Source organism: Triticum aestivum, chromosome 1A, assembly GCF_018294505.1.
Source record: "Triticum aestivum cultivar Chinese Spring chromosome 1A, IWGSC CS RefSeq v2.1, whole genome shotgun sequence".
Classification (NCBI taxonomy): domain Eukaryota; kingdom Viridiplantae; phylum Streptophyta; class Magnoliopsida; order Poales; family Poaceae; genus Triticum; species Triticum aestivum.
In genome coordinates, this window is record NC_057794.1 from 316992499 (window position 1) to 317012895 (window position 20397).

A 20397-nucleotide genomic window follows, 5' to 3' on the forward strand; every position below is an offset into this window, starting at 1 on the left:
ACGAGATTGAACTAGGTATTAAGATACTGACGATCGAATCTCGGGCAAGTAACATACCGATGACAAAGGGAACAACGTATATCGTTATGCGGTTTGACCGATAAAGATCTTCGTAGAATATGCGGGAGCCAATATGAACATCCAGGTTCCGCTATTGGTTATTGACCGGAGACGTGTATCGGTCATGTCTACATAGTTCTTGAACCCGTAGGGTCCGCACGCTTAATGTTAGGTGACGATTAGTATTATGAGTTTATGTGTTTTGATGTACCAAAGATAATTCAGAGGATGTGATCACGGACATGAAGAGGAGTCTCGAAATGGTCAAGACATAATGATTGATATATTGGATGACTATATTCGGACACTGGATGAGTTCCAGGGGTCACCGGATAATTATCGGAGTGCCGGGGAGTGATCGGAACCTCCGGGGGAACTAATGGGCCAACATGGGCCTTGTGAGAGAGAAAGGAGGGGCCATAGGGCTGGCCACCCCCCTTGGGAGTCCGAATTGGACGAGGGGGGTGACGCCCCCTTCTTTCCCTCCCTCTCTCCCTCTCTTTCCTTTCCCCCCTGTCGTGGGATTGTCACGGCAGATGTCCTAGTGTGAGGACTTAGTCGTGGAGCCATCGCAACGTAGTTAGCTTAAAGGGGTTAAAGTGGGACAAAGGACGCAAGGAGTTTATACTGGTTCGGCCCCTTGCGGTGAAGTTAAAAGCCTAATCCAGTTGTGATGGGATTGCTAGGGTTTCGATGACCAGGGAGCGAATCTGCTTTTCCTGGCTATCGAGTTGTTGTTGTCTGTCCTTGAACCACCGCCAGGTCGTCCCTTTATGGAGAAAGGTTGACACCCGACAGTTTATAGAATCCCGGCCGGCTCATAAACGTGTCCGGCTCGGTTTCTACCCTTTCCTATCTTACAACACAAGTTACACACCATATGGCAGTTTATGTCTACGGGCCCTAATTCGTCTTTGGGCCCTGGGCCTTTAGATCTCTATAACAAAGCGCCATGGTCCTTGTCTTCATAGGCTTCAATATGGATAACTCCTTATGGGTATAACACGGCCCCTCCTGGGCGGTTTATACTCAGTAGTTATATCCCCAACATTAGGCCCCAGATTGATTTGAACCTGTTCATGTCAATCTTCAACACTTTAGGAAAATTTCTTCTTCAATACCTTCGAGCAAACCTTGTAATCCATCATGACGTCATCTTCTAGTATTATAATAAACCGCCATGACGTCACATGTTCATTAAAAAAACCATATATACCATACTTTTATTAATGATCCTCCGAATATCGAGGCGACAACTCTGTGACATATCCATTTTTTGGGCTCCTCAATTCCCGCACCTGTCGCTTATCCCTTCGTCTTATAAATAGGGCCGAGGGTCCCTTTCTTTTTCTCCCCTTGCCTCTTCATCTTTCTTCCACCTCGCGTCGCCTCAGTACTTGAGCGCTCCCGCCGCCGTCGACCTTCGCCTCTGCCCCAACCTTGGCCGCTGTATCACCCTGAACGCACCAGAGAATCGCGGCGCCTTTCCGCTGTTCAACGGTTTCGGTGAGTTCTTCTTCCTTTCCTCTATAGATCTGTTTAGGGTTCGCGCGGGCTCATGGAAGCTTCGTGGTGTTCTTCCCCTGTCCTTCATTAGAGCCAATATGATAGACTCCAAACCTGATATACTCTTGTGCGGTAGCAATGATAGTCCTTCTTTTGCCATTAGATCATCTCTTTTGTGTATAAAACCCCGATCTGGAACTTCATGAACTTCTCAAGCACCAACCTTTAGGTCTAAATATTTTCCTTTTCCTGACATGTGGTAGATCTGAAATTGTAATGTGAAATTGTGAAACTTGTTCTTCCTCACTTAGTCATTTTTCGGCTTCAGATCTATACTCTCATTATCCATGTAGGCGGTTTATCTTTTAGAAAATAACCTACCATATACCATTAGTCCCCTTGTAAACCGCCAATCACTTTATCATTTATAACAGCATCAACCTCTGGTTTAACAATTTTGCATGCCTGAATACCTTTTGTCTCTTAACCTGCAATGCTTTATGCTTGTCAACCATGACTCTTAAACCTGCACAAACCTTCCTTCAGGTTGTCAAAAAAATGGCCAAGACTTTTTATGCTTGTAACTGGGTTCCATCCCGGATTACAAAAGAAGATCTGAAAGGATGTGTCATAACTGGCTCTTTACCAAAACAAAATGAAATCCATTGGCGAGCCCCCAGTCAAGAAAATCCTCCCGAGCCCAAGGATGGTGAGATAGTTCTGTTTGTTGATCATCTGAACCGTGGTTTTAACCCTCCCGGGTCAAAGTTTTTTCGTGATGTGCTTGCTAGCTTCTAGATCCACCCTCAAGATATTGGACCTAACTATGTGTCCAATATTTGTAATTTTCAAGTGTTTTGCGAGGCTTATCTGCAAGAAGAACCGACCATTGAATTGTTCAGGGACTTTTTCTATTTAAACTGCCGTACCGAATTTCTAGACGGGCCCAATACTGAACTTGGCGGGGATTCAATCCAGAAGAGGAAAGATGTTAGTTTCCCTCAGGCCAAGCACCATAATCACCCCAAGGACTGGAATCAGACTTGGTTTTATTGCCGAGATACGTCTCCAACTAATGAGAATCCTCTGCCGGGTTATCGCCCTCATCGGCTTACTAACACGCATCCATTTCCCCAATGACTTAGCGCCAAAGAACGAGTCAAGTATGCTCCACAGCTTTCAAAGCTTCGGGCCTTCGTTGCAAACGGTTTAACATGCATTGATTTTGTTCGCTGTTGGATCTCCTGGAGTATTCTGCCTTTAAGCCGACGCCCCGGTTTAATGTGCGAGTACACAGGCGACTTAAAAGACCCTCAATGGCATGTGGACATTCAGCTAACAGAAGCTGAAGTTACTAAGGCTGTTAAGAAAATACTGAATGAACCATAGGCTGTCTGCAGCGAGACAGGGCTAAGTCCCTTCTGCGCTTCCAATAAACCGCCATCTATAAGAATCATATAACTGTTATTTTAACCTAATCCTTTTAAATATTCCCTCAAAATATTATCAATCTTTGACAGGGTGATGATCTGTTCTAGAAGAAAAAACCATAGGATAAACCGGCAAAGACACCTCGCCCCAAGACTAAGGTTACCAAAAACCCTGCCAAGAAGAAAACCGTTGAATCCTCTGAACCAAACGTTGATGATGATCTGGATAATCCGGAATCAGAGGTAGAACTTGATTCTCTTGGTTCTTTTTTCATACACCTCATTGAGAATGACTATTATCAGGATGACGCTGAAGCCAGCCAAGCTGATGATGTAGAGGTAATTATTCTTTACTCCGGTTCAGATCCTCTACCAACACAAAAAACCCATCAAGCAATCCGGAAAGTAAGATTTTCACACACTCTAGCTTATCTGGATCCCAACTTTCTTTTGAAGAAACAGTAGCATGAAGCTCGCCGCACAACCCGGCACAGTGGCCATGTAATTACTTTAGCCGGTTTACCGAACACTTTAACCCGGAAACGTCGATCAGATGTCTCATATATTTCTTATACTCCTTATCCCAAGGCAGGTTATTTCAGGCAACCTCTTAATCCGTCTAATTCAAACTATCAGGGAACACCTCATTCATCATCCGGCGAGTCGACTGCCACACAAATCCCTCCTCTCAAGACTATTCCTGGGTGAGCACTTTAAACTTAACTCTTGACGCTTTATACTTGTTTATTATACTAACCTTTATGTCTTTTCCTTTCAGAGCCAAGGCCAGGCCTAGCAAAAGGGCCAAATTGGATGAACCGACTGATGATAACCTGACCACTGAACCAGAACAGATCCCAAAACAATCTAAGTCGAATGCTGACGCTATACATGATGATCCACCACCAGAACATCATGAAACCTTCGCTGAACCGATGGAAGATGATCCCGCTAGCCATGCTACTGACCCGCCAAGTCTGGCCAAAGCTGCAGATAAAACGCCAAGCCTAGACAAAGAGGCTGATGACCAATCGGATGATGTCATTGTGACTGGCGTCGGCCACACCACCCCTGGCAATCCTGTCGCTTTATCAAAGAATAGTGCCATGGAAGAATTTTCTACTATGGATAAGGGAAAGTGGAAAATAGATTTATCCAGCTATGCCCACCTCAACCCCCAAGAGATTCACTCCGGCTTCTTAAACCGCCTGTATACAAGCCGCGACTATGAGGCCGGTTTAGTGGGCCTGATGAAGGAGCGATATGAGGTAAACACGGTTAACTCTTCATAATTGTTCTCTTGTGTCCAATTTCTAATATCAACTCCAGCAGCCCCCAAGGGCCGGTTTATGATATCAACGTGAATCGGGACTTCATAAAACTTCAACTTTGCCTGTGTAGGCCCCAACGGACCGGTTCATACCTTTAGGATGAATCGGTACCTTTCTATCATGAAGCTTCCAAAATTCTTGATAACCATCTTTGTAGACCGATTGAGGAAGAAAAAATCCGTAACTTTGACTTGAGCAAATATACATTAGCCCCCAAGTGCCAAGTATATTTAAAATGTCAGTTGATAAAAGCCATATGCATTAGCTCCCAAGTGCCAAGTGTATAACATGTTATGTGCTTGGGACTTCAAATATGCACTACTAACTCATTAAATGTCTCTTGCAGGCTGATCTGAGCCAAAAAGAATCTCAAATCACCGACCTTCAGGAAAATATTAAGTCCCAGCAAGTAGAAACTTCCAAGGCTAAAGAAGAGCTGACTGGCGCTTTAACAGCCATGCAACAACTGAAAGAAGGCTCTAAAAGCAAACGGGCAGGATGGGATGCTGAAAAAGTAGCGCTGCTAAAACGGGTAGAGGACGCTGTAACAACCCTTAATCCGGTAGCAGAAGAACTGGCTGGCTTGAAGCGGCAAACCAATGCCATGACCACTATTGTGTTTGGTAAGCACCCTTATGATAAGCTTCAACATGTATTATCCCATAAACTGCCGGTTTATCAATATGTGCAATGATGCAGGATCTCGCATTACCCATCTGGGCTCTGATATGCAGAAGAAGTTGAAGGCTGCCTATACTCTTATAGAGCAGTTATATACCAGCGCATAACGGATCATTTGTACTACTGCTCATAACAAACCGCCCCCAACCCTGATCAAGGAAACATTAGAAAAGCTGCCAATGCTTCCTGCCCAGTTGGACGAGTTAAAAAGATCAGCTGCAAGGGCAGGTGCTCTGACTGCGCTAATCTGGGCTAAAGCCTGGATACCAGGTCTTGACTCGGCTGACATATGATGCGACTATCCGAGCATAAAGGAAGACGCGTCAGAGTTTGATAATGAAGATCTTCGAGTTTTGACGAAGGAAATGCACCCATTAGCGAGCAAATCGGCTGAAGAAATAGATCTTTCTCATTATTAGGCGGTTTATGATCACTACTGGAACAGAGAATTTACCATCAGTCAGTTCTTTGCCATCTGCCAGCGGATGGCAAAGAACGTCTTTGCCATCAGCTTACAAAAAACAGACGACAAAGAACTGACAGATGGCCAAGAACCTGGTTGCCATCAGCCAGTTCTTTGCCATCTGCCAGCCGATGGCAAAGAATCTTTGCCGTCCGCTGGCAGACGACAAAGAGGTGGGTGGGGTCCAGTGCTGTAACGGCCAATCAACCCCACCTCTTTGCCATCTGCCAACCGATGGCAAAGAATCTTTTCCGTCTGCTGGCAGATGGCAAAGAAGTGGGTGGGCCCAGTGGATAACGGAGCTGTAACGGCCCACTAGCCCCACTTCTTTGCCATCAGCCAGCCGATGACAAAGATTCCAGCTGATGGCAAAGAGGTGGGCTTTGCCATCTGCTGGCTGATGGCAAAGATATGGGCCTTTGCCATCCGCTGGCTGATGGCAAAGAGGTGGGACTATCTCCTCCCCTCTCTTCTTCTTCAAAAAAGCACCTCCCCTCTCTCCCAGCCCGGCCCCACCACTCTCTCTCCCCCCTCTCTCTTCCAGCCCGGCCCCACCCCCCTCTCTCTCTCTCCCCACCTCTCCCAGCCACCACCGCAGCCACGCGACCCACCCCACGTACCCGACGCCGCCCAGCAATGCAGCCGGCCCGCCCCTCCCTGCCAGTTCCAAGCACCCCGCCGGCCCGCCCCTCCCCGCCACCGCCCAGCACCTCGTCGGCCCGCCCCTCCCAGCCACCGCCCAGCACCGCCGGGGCCTGCCCCTCCCCGCCACCGCCCAGCACCACCGCAGCCCACCCATGCGCCCGCCCCTCTACCGTTCCAGGCCGCGGCGCCGCCCCCTCCCGCGGCCCTCCCGGCCACCGCGGCCCTCCCCGCCACCACAGCCCGCCCCTGCGCCCTCCCCTCCATCGATCCAGGCCGCGGCACCGCCCCCTCCCCGCGGCCCTCCCGGCCACCGCGGCATGCCCCTGCGCCCGCCCCTCCACCGAGCCAGGCCGCGGCGCCGCCCCCTCCCTGTGGCCCTCCCTGCCACCGCGCCATCCACCGTAGTTTAAATATCTGGTACTTTTCTTTCTAAATTCTTGTGCTAATATGGACTATAATTTCTAGGGGATTTACACTGTAAGTGTTGGACCTTCGTGGTCAGGACGCAATTTGGAGTTTCTCATGTCCATGTTCAGACTTGCAGAGGTCGGGGTCTTCCCCCTTTTCAAAAAACAATGTTCAGACTTGCAGTCAAAGTTGCAATTGGAATTCAACCAAAATTGACAAAATTCTCTTCTTGTTGTTTCTTGATATAAAACTACATATGTACGACATAACCTTGATATACATTCAGAAAAAGATGACCTTGGTTTGCCCATGTAGATACAAAATATCCCCATGTAGATACAAAATAGCTGCAATGCTTCTCCAACATCTGTTGCTCCCGGTTTGGATATTAACATATAGGTTTGCCTTGTCCAGAGTCAGATTATCCACCAGAAAAATGACCTGCTTGCATATGAATTTGGAAATTATTTATGCAGCGACATCAAGGGCCATAGTCTCTGTTTCTAACGGGGAAGTGGCTTGTTTGTCAGCTCCTGAAACAAAGATGTTTGTTTGTATTTCATTTTCTTCAACTTCTATATGTATTCCAATGTCTGCTTTAGTTGATCCTGACTTGGCCTTCCTTATTAAGGTGTAAAAAAATGGCACTGTATTCCTACAGATTCCCAACCATAGTTGAAATAGTACTATGTCCTTTGTCAGGTTTTCCTAGTGCCCTTTCTTGTTTGCAGAGCAAGTAGCCTCCATGAAAGTCCAACATCAGTACATTGCTCTATTTACCAAGTTGGCCATGACGACTCAAATGGTTTTTACATTTTGCTCCTCGTTGATTAAAACGTGTCCAGTATTTGCTGTGTTGCCTTCTAATTTGACAAAGATGGTTAATACACTTGATGTTGTCGTCTTTACGTTCCTGATGCAGATTTTTTTCAGTTCAGACTTTGGTTTATGTGCTTACTAATTCTTCATTTTCTTTGAATTACCTTTACCTTGCTAAATCTGTTTGTATTGTGTTTATTTTGGTATGTCATCTTGGAAATTACATGGTCCTATCTGTACTATAGAGCTGCTGTCATGTTTGTTGGATGAAGGTCAGGACGCTGAAAGCATTAGCTTCAAATGACTAGATATCCCTTTTATAACCGAAAACGAGCAGCTACATTTTTTAGGGGAACGAACAACTATGTGTGTATACTTTCTGTTCCAAATCTGGGGCGGCCCATCTCTTGGAGCTAGGTTATTGGAACGTTATGGTTATTCTGTAGTTATATGGGGGCCGTTCTGCAATTTGTGTAATATGGGCGTACAAATTCAATCTTGTACCTACATATTTAATCCAACGGCTCTGCTGTCCGTGGTGCAGCCGGAGTACTCGATACTCCGGAGCACACGATCTGCTCTCGGCTGTTTGATGGGTCGCAAGCTGATGGGCAGTTGTTCACCATGGTCCAGGGTATTTGTGGTTCAGGTTTAGTTGAAACCGGGTGACAGTCTAGCCCGACCCATTTTTTAGAAATAGAAAGCATACAGTCGCCGGGGTGGGTTTTTTTGGACATACAAGTGTCCTCCGTTAATTTGTCAGGAAATGTGAATGTTACTGAATTGAAAAACAATCAAGTACTAAATAGACACTCCCTAATTTTAAGTGGATTTTTAACCTAGCTTTTTCTGTTTAGTGCTGGTTTGGCTTAATTAGCTTTTATATTTGAACAATCAGGTTCACAAATAGATACCAACCTAGACACGAGCTGGATAAACCCTATCTGATTTTCTTTTCTCCACTTGAGATTTGCAGGGGAGGTTGCATTGCCCGGAGGAAAGGCAGAGGAGGGTGATGCTGATGATGCAGCAACAACATTAAGGGAGGCAAAGGAGGAGATTGGGCTTGATCCAGCCTTGGTCACTCTTGTTTCCTCGCTTGAGCACTTCTTGCCCAAGGTAAGATGTCTATGAGTTCTCACTTATACCCCTACTAAAAAAATCACATTGTAAAGTGGACAGACTATTTAATTGCACACTGAAAGGCATGTATATTTGTGTTGATCGGGTGGATTTAAATGTGCAGTTGTTTCGTCGCTGCGAGGGTCTGGTGTTCGACGACCTCCCCGTGCGTTCAACGAGCTCTGCCCCGATGTTCATGGGTGAGCACAAATGACATCTCCTCCTCCCCCAATCATTTACTATGTTCCGGTCTTCGTGTCGATGAAACATGCTAGCTATAGGTAGATTGAATCATCAGTATGCATGACCACTATGCGTCTCCCGTTCGAAAGGGTTACATCTATAAATATGCATGCATTTGCATATTTATAACCGTGATTCTTTCGAATTGTCCAACGTTATCCATGGGTAGCCCGAGTATGTGTAGATTGGGTTCGTTTTCCCATATGGTCTGCTCCGGATCCGATGCAGAATTTCGTCAGTGCCTCCCTGTTGTTCTCCGGGTACACATCCTCTCTGCTTATTGCCGAGATGTGTATCAGGAGAACAACGGGGAGATGCTGCCGAAATTTTGCGTTGGATCCGGAGTAGAGCATGGGAAAACGAACCCAATCTACACATACTCGGGTGGGATTAGGACCTATCTTTACCTATTAGCGTCTAGGTTGCATGGATGTAATAAAACTGACAAACTCTATTAACTAATGAATATGGTTTGTTGAATTATGTATATATTTCTTGTGTGTCTAGTAGCTAGGCAAGATGAGTGATCGTGCGTGGATGTACACCGGTCACACTAGTCAGAAAGACATGACCCACGAATGGATAACAAAAACCAAGGGGTTTGTGAGAGTCGCATTTGCAAATGGACAGAGACAAACCTGGTGCCCATGTGTCGAGTGCGACAACTATCATAAGCGGTCAGAGTTTGAAATGAGCAAACACCTACAGAAGTGGGGTTTTATGCCTAATTATACGGTCTGGACATTTCATGGTGGGTCTGCCCAATGTGCCAGAGCTGAGGAGGGTCGTCGTCGCACCGACGAGCATGGTACCGGGATGGAAGACATGGTGGAAGACTTTGATGATGCTCGGGATTCGGATGATGAGATGGAGGAATCTGCAAAGGCCTTCAATGATATGTTGGAGTCTTCAAAACGTCCTCTCCACGAGCACACTGAGCTTTGTCAGCTGGATTCCATCGCACAAGTAATGGCTCTAAAGGCTCGATTCAACTTGGGCAGAGAATGCTACGACGCAATGATGACACTATTTGGACGCTTTCTACCCAAAGGCCATGTAATGCCTGCAAACCTGTACCAGTCGGGCAAAATCCTTCGTGTACTTAAGATGCCCTATGAGAAGATAGATGCCTGTGAGAAAGGATGTGCCTTATTTAGGCTTGAGTATGCGGACTTGAAGTATTGTCCCGTTTGCCAGTCTTCCAGGTATGTTGTGGTAGACAACGGTATGGGTGAGAAGAGTCAGACAAAAATCCCAGTTAATGTTCTTCGGTATATGCCAATCATACCAAGACTTCAATGTCTTTTCATGGTCGAAGAGACAGCCAGACAGATGACATGGCACAAATTGGGCAAAAGAACCGGACTGGATGCAGATGGGGAGCCGATGTTGGTACACACATCAGACGGTTTTGCGTGGAAGCGCTTCGATGCAATACATCATGCTAAAGCGGCAGTTCCAAGGCATCCTCGAATCGCCGTAAGCACAGATGGGCTCAACGGGTTTGGTATGATGGCAGCCCAATACAACTGTTGGCATGTATTTGTCATTCCACTCAATCTCCCTCCCGGACAGATTATGCAAAGAAAGAACATTTTCCTAACGTTGATAATTCTAGGGCCCAACTATCCGGGGAAGAGTATGAATGTGTACATGCAGCCGCTTAAGGATGAATTGCAAGAAGCTTGGGACAATGGGATCAAGACATACGATGCCGCTACAAAAAAACTTCCTAATGCGTGTGTGGTACATGTACTCGATGCATGACGTGCCGGCGTATGCGCTATTCGTTGGCTGGTGTGTGCATGGTAGGTTCCCGTGCCCCACATGCAAGGCAGCTCTTGAGTTTCGTCGGTTGCAGGCGGGTGGCAAGTTTTCTTGCTTCGACATGCATAGACAGTTTCTGGATCCTCGTCATAAGTTCAGAAAAGACAAGAAGAACTTCATCAAAGGTGGAGTTGTCAAAAACTCTGCACCACCTGCGTTGACAGGCCAACATACCCTAGATCAGTTAAACGCTCTCGAGCCAGATCCAAAGCATCCAGGGTATTTCAAGGGGTATAATTCGGAACACGCCTGGACTCACAAGACATGCTTGTGGGACCTGCCTTACTTCAAAGACCTCCTTTTCCCACACAACATCGACGTGATGCACACTGAAAAGAATGTCGGCGAGGCCCTCTTTGGTACATTGTTCGGCATAGAGGGGAAAACAAAGGATAACCCTAAGGCTAGAGTCGACCAGGAGGCTCTATGTGATAGACCGCTACAAAACATGCGACAACTGAAAGGAAAGAAGAACTGGGCGAAGCCAAAGGCATGGTTCAATCTTGGAAGGACAGATATGAGGGAAGTTATCCTGTGGGTGAAAAACGAGTTGATGTTCCCAGATGGGTATGCAGCGAATCTAAAGAGGGGAGCGAGCCTTGAAAAATTAAAAATATTTGGTCTCAAGAGTCATGATTGGCACATATGGCTTGAGCGGGTAATGCCGGTGATGTTGCGTGGCTTTATCCCTGAGGATGAATGGCTAGTACTGGCAGAGCTGAGCTATTTCTTCCATGTTCTTTGTGCGAATGAACTATCGTCTGGCTTGCTAAAAGAACTGGAAGAGTTGGCGCTGGAGATCTGCAAGTTAGAGAAGATCTTTCCACCGGGCTTCTTTAATCCAATGCAGCATTTAATTTTGCATCTCCCGACCGAGGCACGATTGGGGGGGGGGCCTATGCAGAATCATTGGTGCTACACAACTGAGAGGATGCAGAAGACACTTTGAGCAAAATGTAAAAATAAACGTTGAATTGAAGCATCGATGGCCGAGGCATTCATTACTGGGGAGGCGGCAAACTTCGTGACAGCACACTATGAAGCCAAAAATCATCATTTGCATAATCCCAAGCCTCGGTACAATGCTGGCGACCCTAAAAAGGGTGGATGCAACCTCAGCCTATTCAAAGGGAAGCTCGCACCAACCGGTGCTTATACTCCCTTATTGTTGGATGTCGACGAATGGCGGACCATTACGTTGTATATCTTGAACAATCTAACAGAAGTGCGACCGTACATCGAGTAAGTTCTCGGTACATTGTTTCGCAACCTCTAATTCCTTTGAACTGCTCTTATTCCCGGATATTTGATACAGTCGATACATCGCCAAATTCTCGTATGGAGCGGTGATCCAAAAGGATTCCGTCGAAGAGTATGAGCTTCTGGCAATGCATGGATGCGGCTATCCCGGTTTCATCTCTTGGTTCAAACAAACGGTAATTTCCATTAGACCATTTCATTTCTTCATCTATTTTCCGGCTAATGCAACAATCATTTTGTATTAAACTTGTCGGCTAGTTCAGAGTCTATGGACGCCGAATTAAGACAAGTCGCTAATGGTTTTGACTATAAGGTCCGTTCATTTGACAAATACGACATCAATGGGTATCGCTTTCGTACCTATGCTAAAGAGCTATCTATGGCCGACCGAAAGTCTACAAATTGTTGTGTCTCTGCTATCGGCGAAGGAGATACCGAGTATTATGGAAGAGTTGAAGCAATTTATGAACTTCTATTCTATGGTGCAAACCCACCGAACATCGTAGTCTTCAAATGTTATTGGTTCCAGCCAAAGGAGACTATAAGGACTCATGAACATCTAGGGCTAGTCGAAATCAAACAAAGCACCCATTTGGATGTTCCCGATGTCTATATTACGGCTCAACAGGCAACCCAAGTTTTCTATCTATAGTGGGCTTGCCAAAGTGATCCAAATCTCAATGGTTGGAATGTTGTTTATGAAGTGTCGCCACATGTTAGACCACCTCCCCCCAATGAAGAGGATTAGAGCCTCACATTAACCCAGACACATATGAAGGAGAGTTCTTCCAAGAAACACGTCTTTCCAAAAGACGTTTCAAGAACCGCTCTACTTCACCCCAGAACATTGAAGTAGATACCGACAGTGAATCCGAGCATGAGCCGGAAGAAGAAGAGCCATAACAAGAAGAGGTTACTGCTACGGATGACCTGACAATGCTTGACCAATTACGTAAAGGAGGCCTTCCACATGTTGATGCATTTATGATGATGATGATGAGCACGTCATTACTGATAGTGATGATGATGATGCATTTATTGACCCTGAAGCATATATAGACGATGAAGATTAATATTATAGTTCATGTTAGGTATTCCATTTTTTTATGTTCATGATGATGATACACTTAAATTATATACATATTATTATTCATGTCAGGTATTCTTTTTTTATGTTGTACTAATTTTGTTTACTCTTTGTCATTGCAGGTGTTGACAGATGGTGGGCGCGGGTCGAGAGCGCTCCAAGGCTCCTTCCTCGGCGCGTGGTGGGAGGGGTAGTTCCATTCCACCCCAGACCCTCCGGAGAGCTCTGGATCTCAGTATGAAGACACCACCAGCGGTCGCTTCTTCTTTGGCCGGGAGAGGTCGGGGGGAGAAGAAGGAGAAGGCTAGTAGAGGTGGACGTGGCGGCGGGAGAGGTAGGAAGGCTGCCACTACGCCTTCCTCGCCGCCACCCTCAGCTGATTCACCTGACCACAGGACTGCCCCGTCTGAGATGGAGCTTCCTGAGGTGGACCTGTCTTGGACCCCGGTCCACGAGCCTCGGGCCGACGAGCCTTCGCCCCACGAGACTCCGGTCCCTGAGGCTCCGTCCCACGAGACTCTGGATCAGGCTACGTCGCAGCATGGTGGACTGGCCGGAGTCGAGTGGCCATGCTGATGGTGACGAGGGTGGCTATAGTTCTGATAGCTATAGCGAGAGTGAGCTGGTGGAGGGGGGAAATGTCTACCAGCATGGTGGTACAAAGCTCCCGCCCACCCCAGTGACCCATGACCAGAGGTGGTTGATTACACGTGATGGGGAGAAGTAAGTGCATTTACTCTTTTTTAACCTTTTTCCTTCACGTTTCTTTGAATATCTAATGCGTTAGCCTTGTCATACTGCAGGTCTTGGAAACACGGTCATGGTGTCCGCAGGTCCAACACAGTCCTTGGTGTGATTTGTCGCCAGAGCTTCCCGGGGTGGGTCACATTACTTGGTGAGGGCTAGGTTCCAGAGCTAGGAATGACCTGGGAGCACTACTTGGCTGCCCCGGCCCCGCCGGGGGAGAGGATCGGCGGTGTCGAGTGCCACAAGGTGGCCGATGTTGTGATCCAGACGTTTTGGGTAATTTTTCCTCTCTCGTCTATGTTGTGTTTTCTTGTTTGATTGGAAACCCTAGTGATTGTACTAATCTGTGTTTTCTTGTTTGATTGCAGACCTTTTACAGATGTGCTGAGGGATAGGAGGAGGCCGCGGCTCGGGTTATCGAAGCGGAGTGCAGGCGACTACTTCAAAACTGGCGGAACGGGGCTCGGACGCAGGCTACTCGAGACTACTTCGCCTCGATTGGTATTAGGATGTCCAAGTCGAAGTGCTGCAAAAAGTATCTAAGTAAGGAGAAGTACATGAAGGTAATTACCTGTTCTTAAGGCCTTGTATTTAGTTTCCTTGATTTGATTCGTAGGCGTAGCTCTCAAATTTCTCTTACTTAACTTAGGTGCTCCCGAGATGGTGTGCGGATAGGCTGGATTGTTGGGAGGCATTGGTGGATGAGTGGTGCTGTCCCCAATGGCTATCCACCCACAACAATGCAAAGGATCGACGTGGCAAAATGAGCAGCGTGCCACACCATCAAGGCCGCGTCAACCTATATCAGTACGGGGATAACTGGGTATGTGGTTTGCTTCATGATTCATGCAAATTCAGTCTTCATGCTAGCTTGAGCCCTTAACCAATACTTTGTTCCTCTCTTTTAGGCGCGGCACAACAAGACGGATGTGCCAGAGCTGTTCGACATATATGCCATGGCCCATAGTGCCCCGTATAAGAAGGCCAAGGCATTCTCCGAGTCTGATCTCGATGATCCAAAGAACTTCACCAACCGTGCCTCCCACAACAAGCTAGTGAGGTACAGAGACGAGTGGAAGGCAAGGAAAGGGCCGGACTTTAACCCGAGCTAGCCTATTGATCCTGAGCTGGTGATGATATCTGGTGGCGGGAGGAACCATGGCTTGTTAGCCATTGGGGATGGACTGATACGTTGTACTAGCACTCTCCCGCAGATCAAGAGGCGCCAGACGAGCTCCGATCCTGAGATAAGGCCTCCTCCACGGCCAATGGATCTTGAAATCAAGGTTAGTTATACAGAATCAGATACCTTTCCTCCATTACATTATGTCTGCGACCGTCGATGATTACAATGCTAAAGAGGAGTGGTTTTGCAGGCTGCTATTGAGGAAGAGAGAGCAAAGACCCAGGAGCTTCTGGCAGAGGAAAGGAGGCAGACGGCAGAGAGGGAGGGGGAGACTAAGGAGAGGACGGCTAGGCTTTTGGAGGAGGAGAGGAACCGGAACGACTTGGCTAACCGGGCCATATACGAGATCTTCGCGGTAAGTTTCTTCTACATATTAGCTAAATCATGCACGCAATGTTCCTTTCATTAGTAACTAATATGACTGACTCGTCAAAACCAAATGTGCAGTCCATGTGCGAGAAGAACGGTCAGACCCCTCCGCCGATGCCAGTCATTGCTCCGGCGGACACGGTGAGTTTCATTTGAATGGACATTACTTATTAGTCTTCACATTTGAGTTGCATCATGCTAACAAGACATTGCAAATGATCTTTAATTTGGTATAGCATAACTCCCGACAAGCATCGATGTCTGCCATTGGCGCGAGCAAGAACCCCAATCCTCCTCCGTCTGCCACTACTGCGAGCAAGAACCCCGATCCTTCACCTACAGGTTGACGGTAAGTTTTGCCTAGTGCTTTGCTTAATTAGCTCTAAATTGACCTATTTAACCTAGGATAGCTCGAAAATGACCTATACTTAGCATTTTTTCCTCCAAAATGACTTAATATGCTTAGCTAGCTCAAAATTGACCTATTTAACCTAGGATAGCTCTAAAATAACCTATACTTAGCATTTTTTCCTCCAAATGACTTAATATGCTAAGCTAGCTCTAGAATGACATAATATATATGCTTAGTTCCAAAATGACCTTGCTTAGCATTTTTTACACCAAAATGACTTAGTATGCTTAGCTAGCTCAAAAATGACATAATAACCATACTTAGCTCCAAAATGACCTATTTTACAGATATAAGTTGCATCATAATAATCTTCTTATTCTAGTCTTCTTCTTCTAACTTTCTTCTTTCCCATTTTGTAGATTTGCTTCAGATCACGGAAGCATGGGTTGATGGAGTGCTTGTCTTTAGTTTTTGTTTTGACTTTGTGAAACTCGCTACCAATGATGAAACTGTGTAATATTGATGAAACTATGTATATGTATGGATGAAACTTGCTACTATTGGTAACATGTGTTGGATATATTTGCGTTCATGACTATTGGTAATATGTGTTGAATATGCTATATTGGTCATATATATATATATATATATGTTTGATTTTCTGTGAAAATGAATTGATATAAGAAAAAACAAAATTAAAAGAGGCAATGTAGGCACTTTGCCATCCGCTGGCAGATGGCAAAGAGGCCACGTGGCAGCAACCTGTAATGCGCTCGTCTGGCCTATTTGTTCTGTTTGCCATCAGCTAGCAGATGGCAAAGAGCATGCATCCTTTTTCATCAGCTGGCGGATGGCAAAGAGCCTGCAGCCTTTGCCATCAGCTCGCGGATGGCAAAGAGCCTGCAGCCTTTGCCATCAGCTGGCCGATGGCAAAGAGCCTGCACCCATTGCCATCAGCTGGCAGATGGCAAAGAGCCTGCAGCCTTTGCCATCTGCTGGCGGATGGCAAAGCACGCCGTTAGCCCCCTAACGTGGCTAACCCCGTTCCTCAGGCTTTGCCATCGGCCAGCTGATGGCAAAGGCTACAGGCCCTTTGCCATCTGCCAGCAGACGGCAAAGAAGCCTTTACCAGAGTTTATTCAGCCGGCCCTTTGCCATGTGCTGGCAGATGACAGAGCCCTTTGCCATACGCCGTCCGTGGCTTTGCCATCTGCCATGGAAGATGGCAAAGTGCCTGATTCCAGTAGTGGATGCTGACAACAAACGACTTGCTGCGCTAACTCATGATGTGGAATATCGTATCCCACCAATCTGTAAGCATACCTATGCCCCTGATGTTGACTCCTCCACCCTTATAAGCGACGAAGCTGAATTCAAGGACCTAACTGGAATCGACTAGACAACCATTGACTTCCAGCCGCTGGGTGGAGAGGAGGCGGATGAACCGGCGCAGGAGGATTCGCAGCCGTCCAGTCAGCCCGACGAAGAATCGTGATCTGGAGGCCGGTTTAGCCTTCTGCATACCACAATCTTTGTTGAGAAGACAATTATCCTTTTGGGCATGAAAACGCCTTGTAATAGGCTAGTTTAAAAACTTGGTCTCCTATGCCATCGTGCATATTCACTTTGCATGATACTGTTAATCCGCCATGATTTATGTTATGTCTACTTATGATCCTTAGCAGCTTTATTTGACCTGTTTCTGCATATAACAAGTTGAAAGTGTCCTAACGGTTTATCGCCGGATAGGTCATATTGCCCAATATATAACCTGGGTTTATAACCAAGGCTATACTTAAGAATAATCAAATATGAGATATATCATACTTGTGATATTGATTCACATCGTTGGTTTACCAACTTTTTGTAGTTAGGGTGATAACCCAAACCTTGAGTACTGGCAACTCCTTCATGTTGTGCCAGTTTATAGGAAAGTTGTATCGGGTTATAATAAACACCGGATTATCCGTATATCATACGGGCGACTTGTAGCCGAAAGCCGGACCGGCTCAATGAACGCCAGATTATAGCTGAGTGCATCCTGACGATTTATAATCGACAGCAAAGCCGGGTCAATAAACACCAGCAATACTTTCAATTTGCTCGGCCGACTTATAATCAACAGCCAGGCCAGGTCAATAAACACCGGATTAGCATAAAACACTTCAAAAGAAATATCAGAAAGATTTCAAAAGAAAATATGCAAAAACTGTGAGGCTTTTCATGGGCTGCCAGGCCACTGAGTTAAACCATTTTACAAAGCCTTATAAGATGGACCTCACATCAACCAATCGTCCTTTTAACTATGACAAGTTCAGGGTCTTTATAAGATTGACTTGTCAAACGTTTGACGGGTCTACCAGGATTACCTGGGCAGAGTGGCTTACTTAAAAAAAGGCAGGATAACCCGGGATTTTAGGTGAATACACCTGGCTTCCAAGCCTGGCTTTTATAGCCTATTACAAGGTTATAGACTCTTTGTTCTTGTAGAAGCAAAGAGCCCCCTAGTAATATTTTGAGCTGTGCTCAATGGGTGCCTATGTTTGAGTTGTGCTTTGCAAGAGACTCTCTTTGGCTCCTTTTGACCCTGGGTGGTAAGCCCCCAAGTTTTTTTATGTGTAGCTTATGAGCCGGATCCATGGGTAATTAGAACTCCGCTTTATAAACAGAAGCCCCCATGTAACCAAAAACATTTTAAAGAATAACGGCAGAGACCCCGCTTTAGCAGGGATGCCGGTCTATTATATTGATCATCATAATATATACATTGTCAATAATATGTACATAAGAGGAGCCTATGGCTCAGGTGTAGTAAGGCCGAAGATGAGCTATATTCCACGGCCGGTGGGTCTCCACCTCTGATTTACGTGAGTCTTTGTGCTCTCGAACATCGATAAGGTAGTATGACCCATTGTGTAGATTCTTGCTGACCACAAAAGGTCCTTCCCAAGGCGGGAATAACTTGTGCATATCAGTCTGATCCTGGATGAGTCGGAGCACCAGATCCCCTTCTTGAATTGTTCTGGTTTTAACCCGACGACTGTGATGACAACGTAGATCTTGCTGGTAAATCGCCGAACGCGCCACTACGATATCACGCTCCTCATCTAACAGGTCACGTGCTTCCTGTCGTGCCTTCTCATTGTCATCTTCAACATAAGCCGCCACACGGGGTGAGTCATGACGGATGTCACTAGGGAGAACCGCCTCTGCTCCGTAAACCATGAAAAAAGGTGTATAACCCGTAGATCTGTTGGGCGTGGTATTGATGCTCCATAACACAGAAGGTAACACCTCCATCCAACAACCCGGCGTTCGTTGTAAAGGAACCATAAGCCGGGGCCTGATGCCTCGCAGGATCTCTTGATTGGCTCTCTCCACTTGACCATTAGATTGTGGGTGGGCCACTGATGACACGTCAAGCCGGATGTGCTCACATTGACAATATTCTTCCATAGCACCCTTGGACAGATTATTACCATTATCAGTTATGATGCTGTGTGGAAAACCAAACCGGAAAATCACCTTCTTGATAAATTGAACCGCCGTGGCTGCATCACACTTACTGACTGGCTCTGCCTCCACCCACTTAGTGAACTTGTCAACCCCCACCAGAAGGTGGGTCTTCTTATCCTTGGACCTTTTAAACGGCACAACCATATCAAGCCCCCAAGTTGCAAACGGCCAAGTAATTGGAATCATCCTCAATTCCTGAGCCGGAACATGAGCTTGGCATGAAAACTTCTGACAACCATCACACCTTTTTACCAAATCCTCAGCATCAGCATGAGCTCCCAGCCAATAGAAGCCGTGACGAAAGGCCTTCGCTACTAGGGACTTTGAACCGGCATGGTGACCACAATCTCCTTCGTGGATCTCACGCAAAATCTTGCAGCCTTCTTCAGGAGATACGCAATGCTGAAACGCCCCTGTTACACTGCAATGATGCAATTCTCCATTGACAATGGTCATTGACTTGGATTGCCGGATTATCTGCCTGGCCAAAGTTTCATCCCCTGGAAACTTGCCCCGGTTCATATACGCCAAATATGGGACTATCCAATCTGTGATAACGTGAAGAGCTGCCACTAACTGAGCCTCCGGATCAGGAACAGGAAAATCCTCCTCTGTAGGTAGCTTGATCGACGGGTTATGCAAAACATCCAGAAAAACATTAGATGGCACCGGTTTCCGTTGGGAACCCAAACGGCTCAAAGCGTCCGCCGCTTCATTCTTTTGCCGGTCCACATGATCAACCTGATAACCTTTGAAGTGACCAGCAACAATATCCACCTCTCGACGATATGCTGCCATAAGTGGGTCCTTGGAATCCCAAGTACCAGATACTTGCTCAGCCACCAGGTCCGAGTCACCAAAGCACTTAACCCGTCTTAAATTCATCTCCTTAGCAATTCGAAGACCATGAAGTAAGGCCTCATATTCAGCTGCATTGTTAGTGCAAGGGAACATTGAATGGAGAACATAACAAAACTTATCACCTCGTGGGAAAGTTAACACGACTACAGCCCTGAGCCCTCCAATTGCCTGGACCCATCAAAATGAATAGTCCAATAAGTGTTATCTGGCTTTTCTTCCAGCGCATGTAATTTTGTCCAGTCATTGATGAAATCCACAAGTGCTTGGGACTTTTTTTTCGTGCGACGCATATACCTTAACCCGTGAGGTCCAAGCTCGATGGCCCATTTGGCAACCCGGTCAGTTGCTTCCCTGTTCTGGATTATCTCTCCCAAAGGGACAGAACTGACCACAGTGATGGGATGACCTTGAAAATACTGCTTGAGCTTCCGGCTTGCCATAAAAACTCTATACACCAGCTTCTGCCAATGTGGGTACATCTGCT

The 20397-nt window shown here is 46.4% G+C and overlaps 1 long non-coding RNA gene across 1 annotated transcript; it reads left to right on the forward strand.

Annotated features, from left to right (window-relative positions):
• The first annotated feature begins 6178 nt into the window (after positions 1-6178).
• Positions 6179-16008, forward strand: LOC123122761 (uncharacterized). The gene is made up of 12 exons (XR_006460368.1): positions 6179-6533; positions 8320-8462; positions 8590-8665; positions 13005-13605; positions 13686-13905; positions 13998-14192; positions 14279-14452; positions 14538-14915; positions 15006-15170; positions 15263-15325; positions 15421-15533; positions 15956-16008. It is a non-coding gene; the product is annotated as an uncharacterized lncRNA (long non-coding RNA).
• Positions 16009-20397: the final 4389 nt, after the last annotated feature.